The sequence below is a fragment of the Pseudorasbora parva genome, chromosome 3, assembly GCF_024679245.1.
Source record: "Pseudorasbora parva isolate DD20220531a chromosome 3, ASM2467924v1, whole genome shotgun sequence".
In the NCBI taxonomy this organism is placed as follows: Eukaryota; Metazoa; Chordata; class Actinopteri; order Cypriniformes; family Gobionidae; genus Pseudorasbora; species Pseudorasbora parva.
The window spans coordinates 14,348,630-14,369,847 of NC_090174.1; the positions used below are offsets into that span (position 1 = coordinate 14,348,630).

The 21,218-nt window shown below is 38.8% G+C and overlaps 1 long non-coding RNA gene across 1 annotated transcript; it reads right to left on the reverse strand.

The window, feature by feature from the left end:
* Positions 1-1,624: 1,624 nt before the first annotated feature.
* On the reverse strand, positions 1,625-6,819 carry LOC137071781 (uncharacterized). Its single transcript, XR_010904492.1, has 3 exons — positions 6,296-6,819; positions 5,362-5,481; positions 1,625-2,674 (listed from the first exon to the last, which is right to left on the reverse strand). It is a non-coding gene; the product is annotated as an uncharacterized lncRNA (long non-coding RNA).
* Between the last annotated feature and the right edge of the window lie 14,399 nt (positions 6,820-21,218).

The following is a 21,218-nucleotide window of genomic DNA, read 5'->3' on the forward strand; positions in this document are numbered from 1 at the left end:
AAACAATAAGCCACAAGACGCAGATTTTGTTAGGTTAAAGATGTACATCTACACTATTTTATAAAAACTTACTATATGTTTTACGCGTTGCCTCAAGAACACGCCCACAACAATTAAGAGGAAGCTCATGAATATGTATATTTTCGCTACTGACTGGAACCAAATATCCCAGGAGTCTCTTTATCCATATGCAATAAACAGTTGCAATCGAAATTATTCAACCTCCTTGACCTGCAAGACCTTTTGCTGCCAAGAACAAGATTGTATGAAAACAAATCAACAAAGGCATCAGTAATAGCCTATAGAAAGTTTATTAATACACATTTAGGGATTCTGGGAACGTAAAGTTTATAAAATTGACTCTAAACATTAATGTTCAACATTATTCAACCCCCAAAAGTAAAAATGTTACATTATAATTACATAACATTATTCCTAATATTGTGTCCTTTTGCTGCAAAAACAGCCCTGACCCATCAAGCCATGGACTCCACTCCCTGAAGTGGTGCTGTGGTATCTGGCATCAAGATGTTAGCAGCAGATCCTTTAAGTCTTGTAAATTGCGAGGTGGGGCCTCCATATCGGACTTGTTTGGTCAGCATATACCATAGATGCTCGATTGGATTGAGATCTGGGGAATTTGAGGGCCAAGTCAACACCTCAAACTCATTGTTGTGCTCCTCAAACCCTTCCTGAACCATTTTTTCTTTGTGGCAGGGTGCATGATCTTGCTGAAAAGGCCAAAGCCACCAGGTAATACCGTTTCCATGAAAGGGTGTACATGGTCTGCAACAAAACAATGCTTAGCTAGGTGGTAGGTGTCAATTCACGTGGAAGCAGGACCCAAGTTTTCCCAGCAGAACATTGCCCAAAGCATCACACTGCCTTCTTCCCATAGTGCATCCTGGTGCCATGTGTTCCCCAGGTAAGCGATACACACACACACACACACACGCACACACACACACACACACACACACACACACACACACCATCCACTTGATGTAAAAGAAAACGTGATTCATCAGACTAGGCCACATTCTTCCATTGCTCTGTGGTCCAGTTCTGATGCTTACGTGCCCACTTTTGCCCATATATATATAAAGCATGTTTACACAACAATTAAAAATCAGAACAGTGGAATAAAATAACATTCTGTGTGAACAACCCCTTATTAGTCTCCTTCTCTGTTTTGCTTTCTCAGAAAGGGGATTAAAATAGAGTTGAATGTTTGTATTGAGTGTATTCCTAAACAAAGTTAAAATCATTTCAGAGCAGAGCGATTCTATGTAAATTTCATATTGTGTGGTTTTGTATTTATATTTTGACCAATATCAAAGTGTATTTACATAATAGGCCACATAACAAATAATACTGTAAAACATTGTAATAGTTAAATTTAGCCTTTATCTGAAGAATATACTGTCACAAAAGCAAAAATAAATTTTATATATATATATATATATATATATATATATATATATATATATATAGTTTTGCATGATAATACTGGAAAAACTGTTGCTGAAATAAAATTTCTGTTAGGGAGAGACAGGGCTTCCTGGCTCCATGTGAAGTAAATTGAGTGAACTGATTTGTCAAAACACTGAAGCTGACTCAATAATAACAAATAATAGATTTCTGCATTTATTTTCACATTCATCAGAAATTACATTTGAACCAAACATGACTGTGACAGCTTGTGGTTTCCAATATAAAAAAGTTGGTTGTGCACAAGAAACATTGGTAATGCTGATAAGTGCTTTTTATATACGATCTTTAGCCTCAAATAAAGCATGTCTTTGAGATGACTCCTTTGTAATCACAGCAACAACAAAAAAAATGTGTACAGAATAAAAAGTACACTTGACCTCAGAAAACGCCCTTGCTTCCAGTCACATCTCCTTTTTAGTGTTTACATACCAAACTATCAGCACAATTTTCATGGGGAATGTGTTTTTTATAGCCTTTCCTGCCAAGTATTGTTTATATGACAAAGTGAGACTAATGAGCTTAGAGGGGGGGGAAAGAAGACCAAAAAAAAAAAAAAAGCTTTTTTCCCAATGGAGTGTTTAAATCATTGTCTTAATACAACCATTCGTAAAACTATGGAGACCATAAAGGGACATGGTGATGGGGAGAAAACACATGATGAGAAAATTATTTTTCCTCTCATGTTTTTTCTCCCTATCATCATGTCACTTTAGGGGTTCCGTACTAACCTGCATAATTTTCTTTCTTCTGTGGGATATTTTTAGACTAGGGATTTTTAAATAGGGTCTATCGTTGTTGTAAATAGGATCCTCTGACTTGTATTGTATTGACAAAAATGACAAAATTTCCATTTTTTGGTGAATTTCCCCTTTAAGTATGTTTAAAACAGAAAATATAATGTCATGTTAGATCAGATGTAACTTTACAACATAAAACATAATAATTTACTAAAACAAACAGATGTGTCACACTGCAGTTGTTGCTATGGGATTTCTGTGGCATTGTACACTTCTGAGTGACTGTGCCTTTCTGTTTCTTTAGAGACAAGCATGGCAACCACAACCGTGAATATAATAACAGCTGAAATCAGCACAGTCGCTACGAGTCCTTTATTGGCCCGCAGATACCCCATCTTCTGATTTTCTTTCAGCTTTGCTGCAGGTTCCTTAACATTTCTTTTCTGAAATTAAAATAAAAACAGAACTGGATATGAAGATTATGATTCTTTAACATGTAATTTAAAAGTGTGTAAAGTTATCCTTTACGTTTCACAGAAAACTGTGATAAATATTGTGTATATGTTCAGTTTATTCCAGTATGCCTGTTTAGAGAACATTTGAGACAAACCTTGAGCTCTTTCAATAGGCTTAAATAAAAATACATCCATATCTAATTGTAATATTTTAATAAATATAAGATTACATATTAAGGGGGCTGTATGTAAGATTAACAGTTAGTGGTTGAGATGGATACTGCAGTCCTGCTCCCCCTCCCCCCCCCCATCCACAGACTCCATGCTCAAGCAGGTTGTCAGTTTGAGGACGTGCGCAATTAACAATGGAAGGCGATGAGACTTACACACTTAAGTTGATGAGTTGATTTTTCCGCGTTTTAATGTGACTCTGTTGATAGAGATTTTTTGATGGATGCCGAGGCTTTTTAGGTCAGGTAGAATCTGCAATCTCTGAGCCAGTGTGTTTGCTGGCTTCTATGGCAGCAGCAATACGCTATTTTCTGCCAGATGTCAACCTGTGGTGTCCAAATACAATTGGGTAAACTGGCAACATGTGGTATCTAACTAGACTGGGTAAACCCAGCCTGATCTGCCAGGGATTTGATTTTGCCCGACAACTCAGTCTGGAAACCTAAAGATTAATTTCTACTGCTTCTGTTACACTTTTGCAGGAACCAATCACAGACTGGCTTATCCACCTGGCCCGCTATTGGCGGGTTTAACATGATGCTGGAGAGAGAAGCAATGGGTCATTGCCCGTTGATCACGCCTCTTGTAGTCTGATTGGTTGAAGGACTATCCAATTGCATACAGAGTTATTCGAATAATGCCAGTTGATCACGCCTCTTGTGCAGTAAAAATACAGAGTAGACTCTGCAGATCAATGTTCATTTTTAAATTGAACATGGTCTGCTGATAGCCAGACTATCTAACCTGATCTCACAGCAATTTGCACATATTTTACGAGGTGGCTAATTCGTATTAATTTGTACAACCGCACTCGTACAATTTTTGCAAAATCTTACGTATTTGACGAGTTGGTCAATTATCCAGCATATAGCATTAGTTTTGGCAGGCAGAAGTCTATTACTGGAATAAAAGTTACAGTACTACTGGTTAAATATGACTCCATTACAAGGTAAAGAGTAAAACCTTTTAAAGTACTTAAGTATCAAACGTAAATTATTTTTTTATGTCAACGCATTATTTTATTATTGCTGCATTGTATAAATGCACATTATGCCATCATGATGTTTTAAGCCATTTCATGATGCTCCATGACATGCTAGCATATACAACTTAAACTCATTCCAATACTATAAAAGTTACAAAGACCTTTACAAAGCGGCTGTCACTTTAAGGCAGAAAGTACGGATCCAATACTCTGATACACATCCGCTATTCTCCCAACTGTTTGCTCTTCTCTATCTCCCAGGCATTTACATTTTTTATTTTATTTTATGAGACATGCATCAAGTGTATGCCAACTAAACTAATCTTTAATATTTTCAGAAAAAATAAACATACTTTCTAATTATGGCCATGGCCACACTGTGCCAAGGAACCGACCAAAAAAAATGGAGTAACTACATAATCCTATAAGAGTGATTGCTGGTATGGCTAAAAGAAAACATTTTAAAGATTAATAATATCATCGGCTGACTTAAAAAAACAGAAAACAGAAAACAGAAATGATTTTGGACTTTGAGGACCTTGATAGAAATGTAGTGGAGTAAAAAGTACTATATTTGTCTTTCAGATGTAGTGAAGTTAAATTAATACGTTTCCAGAAGAAAAAAAATACTCAAGTAAAGTACAGAAAAGTGTACTTAAGTTAAATTACTTAGTTACTGTCCACCTCTGCTGGCAGGTCACATTAGTCAAGCTCGCATCAGCTGACTGTCAGCTGATCACGTCTACCTATAGGAATATGACGTCTATCACAGCATGCATAAGCTCCTTCAGTATTATCAGCTGATATCACATTTCTCCTCTCCTCTGTCCCCAGCTCCTCCTCTCGTCAGTCAGGATTTGGTATCCTGATGCCCTCTGAATCAGACTAAATTCCCAAATTAGGTTGTACATTTTAATATTGACAATAATGCTATCTGCGATATATTGTTGGTTCTGTTCTGTTTACCCTAGGGGGGTTTATCACTGCTTTCCCTAATCTGATCCATGATAGGCTGCATGGATGCACAGGGAGTTCTTGCCCAGAACAGAACCATACCGCCAATCTAAACTATATGCTAATTGTCTGTCACTTTGACAGAAGTGGTCCAGACAGAACAAATGATTTTGTATGAATTACCTACGCCTAACCCTGCCCCTAAAACCTACCCATCACTGTATCATACTAATTCATACGAGTGAGGTCATACAAATTTGTACGAATTAGCCAACTCATACAAATTGGTTATGAGATAGCATTGCGTTATCGCACAGACCAAAACAAAAACAGACATTCTGACATGGAACTCCAACAGCCAGAAGTACAATAACTGTCTGTAGCATTGTCTGTCAGAGAAACGAGAAACTTAGCATGTTTGCTAAATATCTGGAAATCTTTAGCACAGTCAAAAACTTACATACAGCACCTTTAATTTGATTTGGTATACACTAAGGAGACTCACGGTGCACTGAGGCTTTTCAGCTTTTTGCCTGACATCCTTGAGTTCTCCTGCTCCATTTGCATTTTTCAGCATAGTGACTTTCACCTCTTCTGTCTCACTTTTAGCAGTCTCAATTTTTTCCTAGAACAGATGCAAGTATTGACAACATTTAGGATGACATGTTTCGCTACCTAATAGTACATTCTGCATGAAAGTACTCTGCTTCTCAGGTGCTTTAAATACATAAAAAACTCTTTTTGTCCTGTATCTACTGCAATGATATTCATATGTTTTAAGTCTGGCTGTAAAAAAATATTTAAAAAATACGTTACCTGGTTGCCTTAAAATTTAGAGTTCATTGAAATTAAAAAATTTGAGTTAATACGATGAACATTTTTGAGAATTGACAACCGTTATTCAAATATTATTAAAAGATTTTGTAAGCATATTGGGTAATTGTGTTTTATTTGTGAAGACGCAGTGAAACATTTATCACGTTTTTTTATGTGGTTCAAATACAATAATATTTTGAGTATCTATTTATTTATTCCTTCATTGTATCAACTCAAATTTTTAATTTCAATAAACTCAAAATTTTGAGGCAACCAGGTTACTTACTTTTTTAGGTTAAACCAACAATATTTTTTTTACAGTGTAATATTAGGGCCACTGTATTTCCATAAATGGTGCTTATATTTTGCTGTCTTGCATACAGTAACCTGTCAGCTGATAATTGCGTGACTTTACTGCATTACAGTCTCTGATAAGCTACTGTTTGGCCTATATATGAACAAAAGGGAAAACACAGCCAATGATTAAAGATTAAGATAAAGTATAGCATGACATAGTAACCTTTTAAAAAGTTATACTGTTTACCGGAATGTTAGACAAATAGGTTATAGGCTACCTAACTGTACAGAGAATTTTGTTCTGATGTTTATATGCATAAACTCACCATACTGCAGCAATATCGTGCTGGAGCCTGTATGTGTGTGTGAGATCCCGAAGATGCAGAAAGAATGATTGAAAACACAGGTGAAGTAAGAGCAAAGTCCATATATGGCACGTCAAGAAGGTGTGCAGCTCAAGGCCCCTCCTCGCTCCACCTTAGCAGCACTTCCCCCTTTATTTCAGTGTTTTCACTTCAACTAATCATTGGGTGATTCACTGAAACAGACTTATTTTAAATAATAAGGTCATTCTAAGGAAAAGGGTCCCTGCCAAAATTTAAAGAAGTCAAATGTTCTCACCTCAGGCCCCAACAGATCTTTTCAAGTACATTAGTCTATTTCAACTTTGACATAGTAGTTGGTTGTATGACCTTTGCTGTAGGGGTGACCGAACTAGTTGTCTCAGGGTTGTCAAAACTAAACTATTTCCTACTTTTAATGAAAAGATCTTTCTTGTCTAAACTGTCTTGTGCCATGTTTATTCAGTTAAATCATATACAGGTCCTTCTAAAAAAATTAGCATATTGTGATAAAGTTCATTATTTTCCATAATGTAATGATGAAAATTAAACTTTCATATATTTTAGATTCATTGCAAAACAACTGAAACATTTCAGGTCTTTTATTGTTTTAATACTGATGATTTTGGCATACAGCTCATGAAAACCCCAAATTCTCAAAAAATTGGCATATTTCATCCGACCAATAAAAGAAAAGTGTTTTTAATACAAAAAAAGTCAAACTTCAAATAATTATGTTCAGTTATGCACTCAATATTGGTCGGGAATCCTTTTGCAGAAATGACTGCTTCAATGCGGCGTGGCATGGAGGCGATCAGCCTGTGGCACTGCTGAGGTGTTATGGAGGCCCAGGATGCTTCGATAGCGGCCTTGAGCTCATCCAGAGTGTTGGGTCTTGCGTCTCTCAACTTTCTCTTCACAATATCCCACAGATTCTCAATGGAGTTCAGGTCAAGAGAGTTGGCAGGCCAATTGAGCACAGTAATACCATGGTCAGTAAACCATTTACCAGTGGTTTTGGCACTGTGAGCAGGTGCCAGGTTGTGCTGAAATACGAAATCTTCATCTCCATAAAGCTTTTCAGCAGATGGAAGCATGAAGTGCTCCAAAATCTCCTGATAGCTAGCTGCATTGACCCTGCCCTTGATAAAACACAGTGGACCAACACCAGCAGCTGACATGGCACCCCAGACCATCACTGACTGTGGGTACTTGACACTGGACTTCAGGCATTTTGGCATTTCCTTCTCCCCAGTCTTCCTCCAGACTCTGGCACCTTGATTTCCGAATGACATGAGAAAATGAGCTTTCATCTGAAAAAAGTACTTTGGAGCACTGAGCAACAGTCCAGTGCTGCTTCTCTGTAGCCCAAAGTGGCTTGACCTGGGGAATGCGGCACCTGTAGCCCATTTCCTGCACACGCCTGTGCACGGTGGCTCTGGATGTTTCTACTCCAGACTCAGTCCACTGCTTCCGCAGGTCCCCCAAGGTCTGGAATCGGTCCTTCTCCACAATCTTCCTCAGGGTCCAGTCACCTCTTCTCGTTGTGCAGCATTTTTTTCCACACATTTTCCTTCCCACAGACTTCCCACTGAGGTGCCTTGATTCAGCACTCTGGGAACAGCCTATTCGTTCAGAAATTTCTTTCTGTGTCTTACCATCTTGCTTGAGGGTGTCATTGATGGCCTTCTGGACAGCAGTCAGGTCGGCAGTCTTACCCATGATTGCGGTTTTGAGTAATGAACCAGGCTGGGAGTTTTTAAAAGCCTCAGGAATCTTTTGCAGGTGTTTAGAGTTAATTAGTTGATTCAGATGATTAGGTTAATAGCTCGTTTAGAGAACCTTTTCATGATATGCTAATTTTTTAAGATAGGAATTTTGTGTTTTCATGAGCTCTATGCCAAAATCATCAGTATTAAAATAATAAAAGACCTGAAATATTTCAGTTGGTGTGCAATGAATGTAAAATATAAGAAAGTTTAATTTTTATAATTACATTATGGAAAATAATGAACTTTATCCCAGTATGCTAATTTTTTGAGAAGGATCTGTATATGAGGTTGAAGATCAGTGCAAATAATAATCTTGACTTGAATTGCACCATTGCACCGCAACACATCATTCACAGAAATTTTTTGTTTGTACCAAGAAACAAAATGTAAAAAAAATTATGGGTTTTTTTCCCAAACCATAATATTTGGTATAAACATAAGTATAAACATAAAACATACTGAAAAGTCTGAGAGAAACTTGCCTCAGGTTAAACAATGTGGACAAACAACACTGTCACAAGTCACTGTCAACAAGTCACTTGCCAAAAAATCTCATCAGAAAGATCAAATTAGTATTTTTGAAAGGGGGGAAATGTCACAGGATTATAGATTTAATGTCAAGTCAAGTCAACTTTATTTATATAGCGCTTTTACAATGACGATTGTTTCAAAGCAGTTTCACAGTGTTAAACAGGACAATTTTGTAACAAAATCTGATTCAGCAGTCGTTCTGGAGAAAGCGGTGATGTTATGAGATCTTTTAAATTATCATATAGTGACAATGTGGGCATATCAGTAATATAGTTAATTTAGTAATTCGATTTATTTGGATATTTAGTTGAAAACTTATATCGAAATTTTAGTGTCCCCAACTGAGCAAGCCAAGCTAAAGGCGACAGTGGTAAGGAATCAAAACTCCATCAGGGCATGATGGAGAAAAATAAACCGTAGGTGAAACCAGACTCAGGTCAGGGTGCCAGTTCTCCTCTGGCCTATTTACAAACAGTTTATGATTATTATTCTGGCAACCTTACAGGTCAGAAATCATATTAGTTTGGAATATTCGAAAGTTTGAGGTATCGTGCAAGAGACAGGTTTATTTAGGATGAAGTGTTGAGTAAACTATTATTGAATAGGAATATTCGAAAGATCGGAGTCGTCACGTTGGAGACGGGTTTATTGAGGATGACGTGTCCGTGAGGCAAATTCAGAGGAGACACTAACTGACACGGTCTCTGCTGACACTCCATTGATGCGCTGGTCATGTCTGGGCGCAGGTCCACCATCTGATCTGGATACGGCCCGGATCCGGCTGACTGCAGTAAACCTCAGGATAAAAAGAGAGACTAATATTAGCGTAGATGCCATTCTTCTTATGATGTAACGAGTACATCAGGTGTTATAGGAAGTGTTCCCTGTTCCGGCTGACCTAGTTAATGCAGCCTAACAATGACTACGTTTACATGGACAGCAGTAATCTAATTATTGACCTTATTCTAAATAAGACAATATTCTGATTAAGGTGTTTACATGAGTTGCTTTTAGAGTACTCCGTTCATGTTCCCGTTTTACATGTGCTAGAACATAGATCGATTATGGCACGTCATTACGTCCCCATGCCACGCTATGTTCTCCAACATCCAATCATAGCGTGACTTTGGCAGGTGTGTTAATTTTATGGGCTCAGTAAACCCGCTAACTTCACCTGCGGGTGTCGCTGTTGGACAGTGTTACTTTACATTAAGAAGTATAACAAAACATGCGTTTTTATAATGTTTTATATCTACATTTACGTTGATTTATTTTTGTAATATGTATTGCCTCTTTTTTTTTTTTTTTTGAAGAGACACTGCCCCTCTTTCCTCCTTATTGACAGCCTACATTTAAAATAATAGCTTTGATTAATTATGAAAAAGGTTTAAAAATCATGACTCTTTGGATTGTTTTTCCTGCCATCGAGCCACAGGCGTTCACTGAATGACCCATCTGGTTAGCGATTACAGATACAAACTTATTGTATTTTACTTTTACAATGAGCATTGAACAACAAAAATAAAAATAGAGAGAGAGGACGCAGTGTTCACAATGAACAGTCAAGTAAAACACACACCGCCCATAGCAACGACGTTTATGGCAACGACTTTTCAGACTGACAGATCCGTAAAAGATAAACGCGACTTTTCCACTATTTGTTACTGTTTTGTACACGTTGTTATATTAAGTATAATCCCAATTATGTTTTATTGGCCACAATATTATCGATGATTGTTGAAAGGGGCACTTTTGATTAATTTTCAAAAAGGGCAGAGGCTCGAACCCACAAAGCCTCCCCTCTGCACTTCCCTGTTGTGCGTAACGGTATGTGTCCTGTCAAAAAATGCGGTGAAATCTCCGACATGACATTAATAGTTAGATTAAGGTGTGTACATGTCTCTGATAATGCGACTAAAATAGGCATACTCCACATGTCTTAATCCGATTTATGTTTAGTTAGATTATGACTTTAATCAGATTAAGGTAATTAGAAATCGCTGTCTACATGGTAGCCTCTTAATCAGAGTATTGTCTTAATCAGATTAATATCGGAGTATTGTTGTCCATGTAAACGTAGTCAATCAGTCAATTGATTTGAATAATGAAAGTTAAAAATGTTCTATGTGTATGCCATAGTAAAGAGGTGCGTTTTTAGTCTAGATTTAAACTGACAAACTAAGTGTGTCTGCCTCCCGAACAATGCAAGGAAGACTGCTTCTGAGTTTAGGTGCTAAATAGGAAAAGGATCATCGACCTTGATGCAGTTGATTTGGATATTCTAGTTATTATCAACTGGCCAGAGTTTTGAGACCGCAATCGACGTGGTTTAGTATAATGTGTTAAGAGCTCGCTCAAGTACTCGGGAGCTAAACCATTTAGTGCTTTGTAAATAAAAGTAAAATTTTAAAATGTATGCAATGTTTAATAGTGACCAGTGCAGTGTTGACTACACAGTGTTGACAGTAGAACTGGACTAATATGATCGTACTTCCTGGTTCTAGTAAGAACTCCAGCTGCTGCGTTTTTGGACCATCTGCGGGTTTTTTTAATAAAATGAGCAGGGCAACCACCCTGTAGAGCATTACAATAATCTAGCCTTTAGCTCAGGAAGGCATGTACTAACTGTTCAGCATTTTGCATTGAAAGCATGTGCCGTAATTTAGATATATGTTTAAGATGGTAGAATGCAGTTTTACAGATGCTAGAAACATGGCTTTCAAATGAAAGATTGGTATCAAAGAGCAAACCTAGGTTCCTCACTGACAACGAGGTCTAGGTTACTACTTGTGTTTTTTTTTTTTTTTTTTTGTCCAATAATTAAAAATAAACTGTTTTCTGAATTAAGTTGCAGGAAATTACTCATCCAATTTTTTATATCAGCTATGCATTCCATTAATCTTGATTTGGTAAGTTTTGTCAGTGCGTGAAGAAATATAGAGCTGAGTATCGTCAGCATAACAATGAAAAACTAACCCCATGCTTCCTAATGATATCTCCCAGTGGTAGCATATACAGGGTGAAAAGAAACGGCCCTAACACTGAGCCTTGTGGTACTCCATACTGAACTTGTGATCGGTGTGACATCTCTTCATTTACTGCAGCAAACTGATAACTGTCAGATAAGTATGATTTAAACCATGCCAATGCAATTCCACTAATGCCAACATAATTTTCGAATTCTCTATTCAAAAGGATGTTGTGGTCGATGTGTCGAATGCAGTGCTAAGATCGAGTAACACTAATAAAGAGATACAACCACGATCAGATGATTAGAGAAAATCAATTGTAACTCAGATGAGAGTAGTCTTAGTACTATGATACGGTCTAAATTCTGACTGGAAATCCTCACAGATACCATTTATTTCTAAAAAGGAACATAATTGTGAAGACACTGCCTTTTCTAGTATTTTTGACAGAAATGGTAGATTTGAGATTGGCCTGTAATTGACTAAATCTGTAGGATCAGGTTGTGGTTTTTTAATAAGTGGTTTAATTATAGCCAATTTAAAAGTTTTTGGTACATATCCTAATGTCAAGGATGAATTAATGATGTTAAGAAGAGGATCTATGAACTCTGGAAGCTCTTTTAATAGCTTAGTCGGCATCAAGCATACATGTTGTTGATTTTGATGATTTACCAAGTTTAGACAAATCTTCACCTCCTATAGCAGTGAATGAGTGTAATTTTTCCTCAGTGACAATGATCTGATGTGAAACTGTAGTAGACAGCTGCATGGTTATAAATGTATTCCTAATATTATCCATCTTAAATGTCCACTGAAATCAAAATTGAAGTTTTTTATCTTTTAATATGACTGTGTTAGCCTTAAAGTTATGAATAAGCTGGTATGTTCCAAAACTATGGCAAAATTTGCATTTAGAAGATATAAGCATTCAAAATGTACAGTCTCCCACTTCCGTTAAAACAAATCTCATCTGTGATATCATCGCAGACTTCACTTTCTCGTCAAATCTTCTGTCCAATCAAAATGTGCTCTAGAATCTAAAGCCTGCCCCCTACATTGCTGAAGCTGTGGCTAAAATCGGTCAGTTGTTAACACACATTTACTAATTTCTACATGGTGAAAGGCACATAACACAATATATATGTGATAGGAAATGATTCAGTGTAAATATGCGAATAAAGTCTGTTTTCACATTAGTTTCACACACCGCAGCAGCGCACACCCACCAACGGCTCTGGTCTAAATTTAGACTACAGACACGAGAGCGCAGCATGGATCATATGCGCGAGTCCGCGCAGACAACAAACATATCGACCCATTTGAATTCTTTGATAAGGTATAGCATAATGACCACTGACAGTTGAAGTGAATAACACTGATTATCTCTTCATTATGTGGAATTTATTAGGCAGCAAGTAAACATTTTGTCCTTAAAGGTCCCATGGCATGGATTCTTTTATTATTTTATAATGTTTTCTGAGGTGTACTTATATTGTTATGGTTTTTACATCAAAAATGTCAATTTAGAAATAAAAGGCATTTTTTCTATACTGATATTAGCCCTCTGGCTGGAATGCTCGGTTTCAAGAGGCGAAATGAGATTACGTTTGTGGATGGGGCGTGGTTTAGTCAGGCACAAGCAGCTGCTGCAGCACTCACTGCCAGTTGAGAGAGGGACAGAGAGAGACAGAGCTGGGGACAGATTGCTGAGGAAGTGTTATTGTACCGAGTTGTTGAGAGCGTGAGTTTATTTTGTTTGTATCTGAGAGCTCCGAATAAACACGAGTGAACTTTGCAACGTTATTTCTCTCACAAAATGCTTTCACCACAGCTAACAGCAAACACAACATCGACATGAATACAGTAAGAACTTCTGTTGAGCATAATTACTAGAGAAGCGTCATTCAAACAGCAGTTTGGGCAAGTGTGCACTGAGATATACGTGTGATTGACCGATCCGAACATTATAAAGAGTGTTCTTTGATCGCTCTCTGTAGTTTATTAATTTAAGTAACAGATTTGTTTTATGCTACTAACAGAAATGACGTGAAGTTGATTGTTTTAGTCACTGGCTTGATTCACTGATACATCAAGACGGCCAGCGGTGGTTCTGTGTGAACTTTAATGATTAGCTACACATCAGAACTCACTGATCCCAGGTCAGGCATTAATGAACATTGTTACTCATTGTTTGTGGGGGTAAAGCCATATGGTAAAGCCTGTGCTGCTGACATCGTGACTGATAAACTGAATCCATTCTCTACTAATTCTCTGGGCGGGCAAAGCAGAGGAAGGGGAGGAAACCTTTCCTGGTATGACGCCATAACAGGAGAATTCAAGATCAGCTCATCTGGGCTCTCATTTTCTCAAAGGCTGAGAAAGACAGCCAGAACTAGCCACTTGGGGACAATATTCAGGCTAGGGGAACTCATATTAATGTTGAAAAACCTCATAAAATAAAAATGTCATACCATGGTACCTTTAAAGTTGATGTGTTAGAAGCAGGAAAAATGGACAAACGTAAAGATTTGAGCGAGTTTGACAAGGGTCAAATTGTGATGGCTAGGCGACTGGGTCAGAAAATCACCAAAACTTCAGCTCTTGTGGGGTGAAGCTCTTGTTCTGGTCCACAGTGGTCAGTATATCTCAGAACTGGCGACAGGGTCATGGGCGGTCATGGCTCAGTAATGCACGTGGGGAGAAAATGCTGGCTCGTGTGGTCCAATCAAACAGACAAGCCACTGTAGCTCAAGAAGTTAATGCTGGTTCTGATAGAAAGATGTCAGAATACACAGTGCATCAAAGTTTGTTGCGTATGGGGCTGCATAGCCGCAGACCAATTAGGGTGCCCATGATGACCCCTGTCCACCGCCAAAAGCGCCAACATGCCATGAGCATCAGAACTGGACCACAGAGCAATGGAAGAAGGTAGCCTGGTATAATGAATCACATTTTCTTTTACATCACGTGAATGGCCGGGTATGTGTGTATGTCACTTATCTGGGGAACACATGACACCAGGATGCACTATGGGAAGACAGCAAGCAGGGGGAGGCAGTGTGATGCTTTGGAATATGTTCTGCTGGGAAACCTTGAGTCCTGCCATCCATGTGGACACGTATCACCTACGTTGGTCCCTGCCACAAAACAAAAATGGCCAAACTGCCTAAACTCTCTATCTCTTCTCTTGTGGACACATTCAAAGTGCATGAATAAACAGCAGAGGGCACCATCTCATCTATAAAAGTATGTTACTTTTACACACACTACATTCCATGCAGAATTATGAAGACTGTTTATATATAAATATTTTCATACTGTTAAGATTTTCACTGAAGACTCACAACACGCCTCTTGAAAGTCATAACTGCTGTGCAGATTACAAATATCAGAAGCTGAAGCTTTATTTTTGGTTAATTTAGCCACTGTAGCAAATAAATACCTAGGGTTGTGTTTGTTTTCTTCTAAGAGAGTTGAGAAATAAGCAGATCTAGCAGTTTTTACAGCCTTTCTGTATGCAATAATGCTCTTTCCACAAATTACGAAAAACCTCCAGTTTTGTTTTCTTCCAGCTGTGTGCTCCATTTCTCTGGCTGCTTTTTTAAGGGCCCGGGTGAGCTCGTTGTACCACAGCATTGGACTATTTTCTTTAACCTTCTTTAAGCGCTGGGGAGTAACTGTGTCTAAAGTGCTGGAAAAGAGAGAGTCAGTAGTTTCTGTTGCAACATCAAGTTCCTCTAGGCTATCTGTAATGCTGAGGAGATGGAACTGATGAGGAAGATTATTTACAAAGCAATCTTTAGTCGAAGCAGTGATAGTCCTGCCATAATTGAAGCGAGGGAGATGGCTTGGCAGATTTAGCTAAATTAATACATGATGCTATGGTAATGATCTGAGATATCATCGCTCTGCTGCAGAATTTCAACAGTACCAATATTTTTTTCCATGGGACAGTATTAGATCTAAAGTATAATTACGACGATGAGTGGGTCCTTATACGTGTTGTCTGACTCCAATAGTTTAGATTGTCTCTAAATGCCAATCCCAATGCGTCTTTTTCATTGTCTACATGGATATTAAAATCACCAACAATTAGTGCTTTATTTGCAGCCAGTACTAATTCTGATAGAAAATGAGCAAATTATCTGATAAAGTCTGTATTGTGCCTGGGTGGCCTGTAGCCAACACAAATGTCAAATGGGTTTTATCAATTTCACTATATAACATTACATAAAGCACCAAAACTTCAAAGGAATTATATTTGATACTAGATTTCTATGTAATACTGAATATATTATTATAAATGAGCTATTAAAGAAGCTATTATATATAATAGAAGATATTATATAAATTATAAAGAATGGTCAAAAATTCCCATTAACACACTCCTAAACCTTGTGGAAAGCCTTCCCAACCGAGTTGAAGCTGTTACAGCTGCAAAGGGTGGGCCAACAACACTATATTAAACCCTACGGATTAAGAATGGAATGTCATTAAAGTTCATGTGCATGTAAAGACAGATGTCCCAAAACTTTCGGCAATATATTTTGTGCACTGTATGTATGTATGTATGTATGTATGTATGTATGTATGTATGTATGTATGTATGTATGTATGTATGTATGCATGCATGCATGTAGGTATGTAGTGCTCCCAATACAATCCTACCTCCTTTGAACAAAACAGTCAAGAATGAGGTTCAAACAAACACTATTGAAGAGTATTTTCTATAGAATCTTAATAATACTTGCTGAAGACGGCTTTACTGTTGGTGAATCTGGCTGTATGGGTCTGTGCTAGTACTGGCTTGGGATCATCTGGGTCTGTGCTAGTACTGGCTCAGGATCATCTGGGTCTGTGCTAGTACTGGCTCGGGATCATCTGGGTCTGTGCTAGTACTGGCTCGGGATCATATGGGTCTGTGCTAGTAACTGGCTCGGGATCATCTGGGTCTGTGCTAGTACTGGTTGAGGATCATCTGGGTCTGTGCTAGTACTGGCTCAGGATCATCTGGGTCTGTGCTAGTACTGGCTGAGGCTGGGTGTGGATCATCTGGGTCTGTGCTAGTACTGGCTCAGGATCATCTGGGTCTGTGCTAGTACTGGCTCGGGATCATCTGGGTCTGTGCTAGTACTGGTTGAGGATCATCTGGGTCAGTGCTAGTACTGGCTCAGGATCATCTGGGTCTGTGCTAGTACTGGTTGAGGATCATCTGGGTCTGTGCTAGTACTGGTTGAGGATCATCTGGGTCTGTGCTAGTACTGGCTCGGGATCATCTGGGTCTGTGCTAGTACTGGCTGAGGCTGGGTGTGGATCATCTGGGTCTGTCTAGTACTGGCTCAGGATCATCTGGGTCTGTGCTAGTACTGGTTGAGGATCATCTGGGTCTGTGCTAGTACTGGCTGAGGCTGGGTGTGGATCATCTGGGTCTGTGCTAGTAATGGCTCAGGATCATCTGGGTCTGTGCTAGCACTGGCTCGGGATCATCTGGGTCTGTGCTAGTACTGGCTCAGGATCATCTGGGTCTGTGCTAGTAACTGGCTCGGGATCATCTGGGTCTGTGCTAGTACTGGCTCAGGATCATCTGGGTCTGTGCTAGTACTGGCTCGGGATCATCTGGGTCTGTGCTAGTACTGGCTCAGGATCATCTGGGTCTGTGCTAGTACTGGCTCGGGATCATCTGGGTCTGTGCTAGTACTGGTTGAGGATCATCTGGGTCTATGCTAGTACTGGCTGAGGATCATCTGGGTCTGTGCTTGTACTGGATGTGGATCATCTGGGTCTGTGCTTGTACTGGCAGATGATCCAGCATCTCCTACGTACAAACTTAAGCATAGCATTTGCAAATTATAGATACATTTTATAAGCAGCATCAGACCCATTCAAACTCCGCCAGATTTCCATTTGTACATTTTTAAATAAAATACTATTTATACTATGGCTTGGCTCTTGTAATGTTTAACTAGTGAACTAGTGATTCAGATATCAAGAATCTCTGTGAGTGATGACATCATTGTTGATATCAAGAATTCACTTTTTTACAAGTGAACATGTAATCCCCGATATCAAAAAGATATTGTTACTAGTAAAAATTCCATACCTAATATCAAGAATTCATATCGTAAATAGTGAACATTTATTTATTGACATTAAAAATGCATAAATTGTGAATAAATAAAATCTAAAATGGCTTGCCATAGGATGCAACTGTGTTTTATATTATGCATGTTAAAGCAATATTTGATTTATTGTTATTATTTACTGAGGGATGTGCATCCATATTGACCAGTATGTCCAGCTAATTAATATTTTTATTTCCATTTTACAGTCAATATAGTCTATAAATCAATATTCAATCAATGTCAAATTGTCAATACATTGCTTTCCATCTTGCATAATTTGTGCAGTACTTAGAGTTGTAACTAAACATTGACTAAGACTATAATCATTGTCTTGTTATGTAGCCTATGTGCACTTATGATGAGGAGGAGGACCATCATGCCCATATACTGTCGGTCTGGTATCCACACAGATATTTCTGCTGGAAAATACACGTTTTGTTTCGTGCAGGTGCATATGAACGCATGTTCATGCGCGACGCGGATCTTTTCCGAGCTGCAGTAAACAAACACCGTTGCCGTTTATCAAAAAAAAAAAAAAAACACAAAAACAACCTTAATTTTTTTTCTGAGGCACAAAGACACAGAACACAGCCATGAAAGCGGATGGCATTAGCTAGCTAGACAGACCAAGAGACGCATAGCCTGCCAGTCCAGCTTAGCAAGACAACAGAAGAGAGATGCACATCATCTTAACGTTACTGTTATTTGCTGACATCAAACTTGGAGAGGAGAGAACACGAGTTTACCTGATTGCTGTTCCTGCAATTCACTCTCGTGGTGTTTTTTCCCTCTTTTCATGGCCAGAAGGATAATTCCGCTTAATTTTATCATCAGTGTTTGTTTACAACATTGATTGACACGCTTTGACACGAGGGGGAGGCGGGGCCTTGAGTAAATTGCGGGGCCCTACGCAGCTTGCGTAGTGAGCGTAGGTATGCAGTGGTTAGTAGTACCTACCAAAAGTAAGACACAGGACAACGGTTGAGCTGAGATTGCTGGTTGAGCTGAGATTGCTGAAAAGCTTGATTTTGCCCATAATAGAAAGGTGTCAGAACACACAGCGCATTTCAGTTTGTGCGTAGCCACGGCCAAAGTTCTCATGATGTCCTCTGTCCAAGGCCAAAACTAACTACAATGGGCACGTGGTCATCCAAACTGGACTGTGGAGAAATGGAAGAAAATTGCTTGGTATGATGAATCAGTTTCTTTTAGATCAGATGGATGTTTGGGTGTGTTGGTTATGTAATGGCAAAATAATTAACTCCGTCGCCTCACTGAATAAGAGACAAACATTAGCCAATTATAATTATAAAGGTTCATAAAAAAGTTCCTTGCAAGAAAGAGGCACGGTTGATGCAACCACAAGGCCACATCAAGCGTACACTGAAGTCATAACAGAAGTCACAATCTCTTATACTGTTGGCAGCATCCTCCCCCCTCAGTACATTTCCATACAGGCCGTTGTTTAAGTCAGGATGCCACGTAGCCCATGTATAGCTCATGGTACACGTATGTCATGTACTGCATATCTCACACCATCGGAAGGTAAACATATGGCTATACCAAGATTTGCATTTTGCCACAACACTCCCCCCTTTTTATCACATGTTGATAAACAAAAATTAAAAATGTAAATCATGGTAAACAATTTAAAAGTTAAATGTTAAAAATCAAACTAAATCCAAACTTAAAGATTAATGCTAAATGTTATAAATGTAAAACTAAAATCAGACTTGAGCAAATGCTCTTATATTATTAAATTAATACTGATTAAATGAATTAAACTTAAAAAGTTAAAGATTAAATGGTATTTAAAATCAAACTAAACTTAAAAGTTAAAAATTAAATATTATTAAAAAACAAACTAGTATTAAACTTAAAAGTTAAAGATTAAATGTTATTTAACTAAAATCAAGCTAATTCACATTTACATACATTTATGCATTTAGCAGATGCTTTTATCCAAAGCGACTTACAACTCAGGAGTACAGAAAGCGATCCTTCAAGAAGAGGCAAATTAAAACATCCTTTTCCTTTTAATTCTATCCTTAGACTAAAATCTCATTTTCAAATAATCATAATTTTATATTTGTATGAATCTATCAATTTCCACTCGAGATTGAGTCTCTGTTACTCAAGTTAGGCCACAGCACCAGTCAGAAATGAAATGGTGGGGGCAGATTCAGATAAGTGAATTGTTTTATTACCCCAGCACAAGCTTATCTTTTGAAACCAAAACTTCAGCTTCTCTGGTTTCCAACATATTAACCTACCTATAGTTATTTCAAAAACAACCAGTATTCCAATAAGCATTATTAGAGTTTGGCAAAAGTGAGAAGAGCAAGAACATAATTTATTATAATTTTAAATAAATAAAAAAAGTAAACTCTCTACAAAATCATATCCTTACAACATGTTTTATCATCTTTAATTTTACCTCATGATTAAAATTAAAATGATCACAGCTCCTCCCTTCCCCAAAATAAGTACATTTATTAACAATAGGTTACTATCGTAACCCCGGTTCTCTGAAACATCGAGTGGAGAGATCCACCTATGGGAAGGGCATCCGTACCTGACCTCTGCAGAAGCATCCAATTGCACCAAGTCTGACAAGACAGGCAGGAGCGCGCAGCCAATGCCCAGTAAGGCCCCACCCCTTACCAGCGGGCATATATGGGCTGCATACGCTACTGTACATCAGTAAGTATATTCGCTTCTCGTGCGGTAAGCGGGGCAACGCTGGTGGATCTCTCCACTCGATGTTTCAGAGAACCGGGGTTACGATAGTAACCTATTGTTCTCTTTCATCATCTCGTTTCGAGATCCACCTATGGGAGAGACATGGACAGCTCCCCGATTGCCCAATACACTCACAGTGAGGTCCTGTTAGCCAGAAAAAGACGGTCACCCCGAGGGGCGGTGCACGACGCGTCTCATAATCATGAACTCGCCACACCGACGCAACCGCGTAACTGCGGTGTGAAGCAGGACATGAAACATAGGCTATGTGTGTCACACATAAGGAAGGCAGGGTTAGGAAGACCCCACCCCCAAGACCGAATGTGCTACTGAGGTTCTGGTGACATCCAGCCTGTAGTAACGCACAAACGTATGGGGAGAAGCCCAACTGGCCGCAGAACAGATATCCTGCAGTGATACTCCCCTGAACAGAGCCCAAGAGGCGGCCAAGCCCCTCGTGGAATGAGCTCTGATGTTCCCTGGGGGTTGCACTCCCTTTGATTCATATGCCAAGATTATAGCGTCCACAAGCCAATGTGAGAGGCGTTGTTTAGACAGGGGATCCCCTTTGCGAGGAGGAGCCCATGAAACGAAGAGTTGGTCACTCTTCCGGAACGCGCTGGTCCTAGACACATACGTTTGTAACGCACGGACTGGACACAGGGCATTTAGCCTCTGATCCTCCGCGGAGGAAAAGGGCGGAGGGTGAAAAGCGGATAGCTCCAACACCTCCGATGTGAACGCAGGGAAACATTTCGGCATGAATGCTGGA